Source organism: Staurois parvus, unplaced genomic scaffold (genome assembly GCF_062004578.1).
Source record: "Staurois parvus isolate SC_StPar_1 unplaced genomic scaffold, SC_StPar_1.0 ptg000155l, whole genome shotgun sequence".
Taxonomy (NCBI): Eukaryota; Metazoa; Chordata; class Amphibia; order Anura; family Ranidae; genus Staurois; species Staurois parvus.
Window position 1 is genome coordinate 16,316,600 of NW_028317951.1, and position 6,000 is coordinate 16,322,599.

Consider the following 6,000-nt stretch of genomic DNA (forward strand, 5'->3'; position numbering starts at 1 on the left):
CTTTTTTTTATGTTATTCCAGGACACAAAGCAGAGATTGCTGTGAACATGCAGAGGTGCAAAGCAACGTATTCCTCAACTTCTTAATTTTAGGTTTATATAAACTCATCCCATGACCCTATCCTTAACGCAAACCCTAAAATTGACCCCAGGCAGTTGAAATCCAGACAGACTTGTCGATACCAAAAGTATCAACCCAGCCTTAACTGAGATTGTGCCACAGTCTCAATAGAAAATTAATGTGTGCTCAAATGTGGCCCCAAAAAACAATGATTCGGAAGACTACTACCCATTGTACATTGATATTATTTGCCTAGTACAGTGGTTCTCAACCTTTCTAATGCCGCGACCCCTTAATACAGTTCCTCATGTTGTGGTGACCCCCAACCATAAAATTATTTTCGTTGCTACTTCATAACTGTAATTTTGCAGTGGGAGGACTAGCGCCCCATCACTGATGTCAGTGGGATGAATAGTGTCCCATCGTTGGTATCAGTGGGATGAATAGTGCCCCATCGTTGATGTCAGTGGGAGGAATAGTGTACAATCATTGGCATCAGTGGGAGGAATAGTGCCCAATCATTGGTGTCAGTGGGAGGAATAGTGTCCCATCGTGGGTGTCAGTGGGAGGAATAGTGCCCCATCGTGGGTGTCAGTGGGAGGAATAGTGCCCCATCGTGGGTGTCAGTGGGAGGAATAGTGCCCCATTGTGGGTGTCAGTGGGAGGAATAGTGCCCCATTGTGGGTGTCAGTGGGAGGAATAGTGCCCCATTGTGGGTGTCAGTGGGAGGAATAGTGCCCCATTGTGGGTGTCAGTGGGAGGAATAGTGCCCCATTGTGGGTGTCAGTGAAAGGAATAGTGCCCCATTGTGGGTGTCAGTGGGAGGAATAGTGCCCCATTGTGGGTGTCAGTGGGAGGAATAGTGCCCCATTGTGGGTGTCAGTGGGAGGAATAGTGCCCCATTGTGGGTGTCAGTGGGAGGAATAGTGCCCCATTGTGGGTGTCATTGGGAGGAATAGTGCCTCATCATTGGTGTCAGTGGGAGGAATAGTGCCCCATCATTGGTGTCAGTGGGAGGAATAGTGCCCCATCATTGGTATCAGTGGGAGGAATAGTGCCCCATCATTAGTGTCAGTGGGAGGAATAGTGCCCCATTGTGGGTGTCAGTGGGAGGAATAGTGCCCCATTGTGGGTGTCAGTGGGAGAAATAGTGCCCCATTGCGGGTGTCATTGGGAGGAATAGTGCCTCATCATTGGTGTCAGTGGGAGGAATAGTGCCCCATCATTGGTGTCAGTGGGAGGAATAGTGCCCCATCATTGGTGTCAGTGGGAGGAATAGTGCCCCATCATTGGTGTCAGTGGGAGGAATAGTGCCCCATCATTGGTATCAGTGGGAGGAATAGTGCCCCATCATTGGTGTCAGTGGGGGGAGGAATAGTGCCCCATCGTTGGTGTCAGTGGGGGGAGGAATAGTGCCCCATCGTTGGTATTAGTGACACAAATGATGGGGCACTATCCCTTCCACTGACACCAATGATACTTACCTTGCTGACTCCTGCTCCAGCCTGGGCTCGCTCTCTCCCTCTCCCATCTACAGCCTGCATACCTGGCTGCAGCAGCAAAATTTGCACTTACCTGTCAGCTGTCTTCCTTCTCTGGCCTCTCTCTTCACTCACTCCTGCAGCTCCCTCGATCTTCTTCGATCTCCGGGCGCTGCCGCTCGGCTCCTCCTCTCCAAGCTCCACCTCCTCACCGGTGATTGGCCGCCTGTGTGCCTCTCCTGAGCTACAGTTCCGGTGGCCAATCAGCGGCGAGGAGGCGGAGCTGTTGAGTGATCCCGGAGGTGTGGCCAGGTTACAGGGGCAGCATATCATCCCGCCCACAGATCGCCTGAGACAGGAGCGGTGTCTCGGTTCCTAAGACCATCGGAAATATGTGTTTTCCGATGGTCTTAGGCGACCCCTGTGAAATGGTCGTTCGACCCCGAAAGGGGTCGCGACCCCCAGGTTGAGAACCGCTGGCCTAGTACCACAATTTACATTACAGCCTCATGGAACCCTCTACTCTTTCACTTTTAGCTTTATAATGTAGAGATGATGCTGTTATGTGTAATAAGCAATATAACTGCTATAGTCAGTATTTTTTTTAGGGACTATTTCTATTTTTAAGGACTTTCTAATTTAATTTTTATAGCATGCCTCCTGGGCCAGATGTCTGGATAGGCATGCTTAGACAGCTAGGAGCATCTTCCTCTTTCCCTTCTCCCTGACCCATCCTCCCAATTATTATGGTGAATACTTTATTCTGCAGAAATTACAATTGCCTTTTAAAGATGTATTTGGAAAATATCAAAATATATTACCCTGGCTGAACAAAGCAACAAACTGGTCAGTTTAATGTTTAAAGCCTATGAGAGCAGTCTGTTGTATCTCTTGAGCTCTTACTGTTCGTCAACATATGAAGAATATTTATTTTTGAAAGGTGTTTATTTTTTCAATTTTACAACACAAATTAGTGAATAAACTTATATTTAACTCCCAGACTGTTTCATATTTTTTTTTTTAAATCTAATAGATTTTTGTGGACTACTTTACATCAACTCTCGTATCATTGCCTTATTAAAATAGGCCAAGAGTATGATCTTTAATGGTATCCATTGGTGTCAAAAGGTACCAGGGCACATTATGTAATCTCAATGTTTTGGTACGTAGAGGCATTCATAAGTACTGGAAAATGTACTTTTAGCTCACATTTTCATCTCTCTTCAATTCTTAACTTATCTTTGACCTTGAGTTTGTCGAATGTATCTTCTCCTTAACAAAACAGACCTAATCTATATGCAAAAATAATATTTTCCTTTCCCACTGAGGGTTCAAGGTTCTCTACATCTCACACAGACCCAAAGAAATGTACAGCTTTTATCTGGCTCTACTGAATACATCAGTAAGATGTGGCTTGTCGCCCACCTTCACTCATGTATGCCTCTGTTTTTGCTGCCATCAAGGACTCATAACTTCTACATGCTTTGTCTTCAGGGACGGGAGTTTTATTTATATTCCACAGGGACTTCACCTGGCACCTTGTAGCTGCACAAATATAGACATTAATACAAATCCAAAACTGATCTCATTCACAGAACCACAAGAGACACTCATCTTCTTACTTGTGTCACATACACAAAACACATCAAATAGATTAGAGGGCTGGACCCTTGTCCGCATGTACTTATGCAAATTATAAATATTGGCTCTTGAGTCTACGCACCACAAATTTCTATATAACAAAAGGAGGCCCTTGAGGTAATTTTAGTAAGTGGGACTTTGCAAAGCCAAAAATATGATTGTAGTTTGTACAATGTGTCCTGTAAAAGAGAAAAAGTTTGCTGTAAATCATTTAAGTGTTACTAAACCCAGGACCCTTCCCTCACTATATCTGGTCTCCCACAGTACACAGAACATGAGAAATGCAATTATTTTAGTAAATATAAACTGCTAAATACCTTTTCTCATCAGCAATATATAGCAGTCTTGTGACTTCTATCAGTGTCCAGCTAACCACTGGTTAAAGCTTGTAGGAAGAGTTTTCATTCTCCTCTGACTGTCCTATGAGGCTGTAGAACCCCTGACCCTTTTTCTGGACAGTGCTGATCACATGCACTCTCCCAAATAAAAAAAAACTCTCTCTAGCAATACATACTAAACTGAGCATGTGCAGAGTGACTCCTAGAGTTCTTTACTATCAGCAGATGGATTGGGGATCGTTAAAGAAGGGGAGAATCAGAGAAGTCAGGATCAAGCCTTTTACACAATGAGGAGGATTAACCCCTTAGGTTCCACAGTGAGTATAACAAGCACGCGTTGCTGCATATATAGGCTGATTTTACTGTTGTGGGTTTAATAACAATTTAAGTTCAACTTTAGCGGGATATGAACAAAACTCCAATACAGTTATTTCGTTTTTTTCCAAATAATTTTAACAGGAAGTGAGAGGAAATCCCTTTAAAGTGAGAGAATCCTCTGGAACTCTGTACCCCAACCAGTCGGACTGTCTCCTACTCTGTCCATTTTTAGGGAATCCCTCAAAATGCATCTCATCAGGTAACCTATCCTGCCTTCAGCTAACAACTGTATCTTTTATTTCTCCCATCAGCCCATCCCTCACAGTTATTACCTTTTTGTTCCATTTGCCCCTCCTTTTAGATTGTAAACTGTCAGAAGCAGGTTCCTCCTAACCTCTAGTATTGAATTGTATTGTCATTGTACTGTCCCCTTTTATTATAAAGAGCTGCGCAAACTGTAGGTGCTAAATAAATCTTGAATAATTATAAGAATAAGAATCCCTGTCCCCATTGGAAATTTTCTTCTCTACTTCTGTGCAAGTGACAACCCAAAATGTTAGCTTTTCTTTCATTTTCATTCTTGCGATAATGGTACACAGGACAAATAGAGAGGGTAAATCTTCCTAATGGGGACACTGAGAGCAATAATATCCTGACAGGTGTTCTAATCTGTCTCCACTCTCCAAATAAAAATTAAAAAAAGATTTTGCCTTTAGTTATGCTTTAATTGTTTAGCTGGGGTTCAGCTTACTGTACTCAAAGGCTAAAAGCTACGTATGGCATTAATGTCAGTTCATACATTTCACCCACTTATGTTGCCTGTCAGGATTATTTACCAGACTCATTTACTTTAGTGGGGAATATTCTAAAGCATTTGCAGGCACAGAAGCAAGAATCTGCAATTTGAAGACACTACGGATATTCACAGTAGTACTCTGTAAGCAAATATGACATCACCCCCTAGATGCCCTAATTATAATCCAACCAACATAACTAAACCTTTTTTTGGGTGGAGTTCATATATAATAAACATTATTTTGAAACTATATGCTGATATGAATACAACGTGCTGTATATTACTGAGCTGTGTGTACTCTGACAGAGCATGATATTCAAATATATACTAAGATGATGAGATGGCATTTCTGTCTCAAAAATCAGCTTTGGGGTGACAGGCAAGCAGTATTCAAGCACATTAGGTGTATCAGCACACTGCAAAGTGGATTAGTAAAAAAGCTGATCTGCTGCTTGGCAGAAGCTGTAGCCATGATATGTAACTTATGTAACCCAAGTACAAATTATTGTACTTCAAATTCTAGAACTAAAGAAAGGTAATCAGGACAAAAGTGCAATAGAAGTATATATACACACTGTTCAAAAAAAATTAAAGGAACACTTTGAAACACATCAGATCTCAATGGAGAAAAACTTTGTATCTGCAAGTAAACATAATGCTGGTAAGGAGGTATATGGGTAGAATTTAAGCTTCCAAGACACTGGGTTCACCAGTTAGCTGGGCTAAGTTAGCTTTAGCCCAGGGACTTATACGGGCAGGGGTTCAGCTATCCAAAAAATTAGGATTAAGTATGATATTAGTTAAAGGCGAGCAAGGGGAGGACAGAGAGAATCTACCTCCACAACACCTCCATATTAACAATGTAAATTGCATTGGTCCAAGCAATCGGTGTTTATGGAGGAAAACTTCAGTGGAAGTCATGGACCAGAGTAGGGAGCAGGGGTGCAATGGATGTAGCTGCAACCATTCGATCTCGGACCATTTATTGGGGGGATGTTGGGAAGACCAAGAAATGATAGTGCGGAGATGTGTAGCCAAATAATATTTCACAAGATCTGGAGCCCCTAGGCCTCCATTAGATCGTAGCGAGAGCAGAACTGTGCGTGCAATTCGGTGAGATTTATTATGCCAGATAAATTGGAGGAAAGACTTCTGAAGGGAACGTAGCTTGGACATGGGGATAGGAACTGGAAGCGTCTCAAACAGATACAATAGTTTGGGCAATATGGCCATTTTAAATACATTAATCCTTCCCAGGAAAGAGATGCTAAGCTTGTCCCAAGATTTCAAAGATTGTGTAATGGTTTGGAAGAGGGGCGGAAAATTAACTTAGAGGTAATGATATGAAGAGGTAAGGTTGATACCT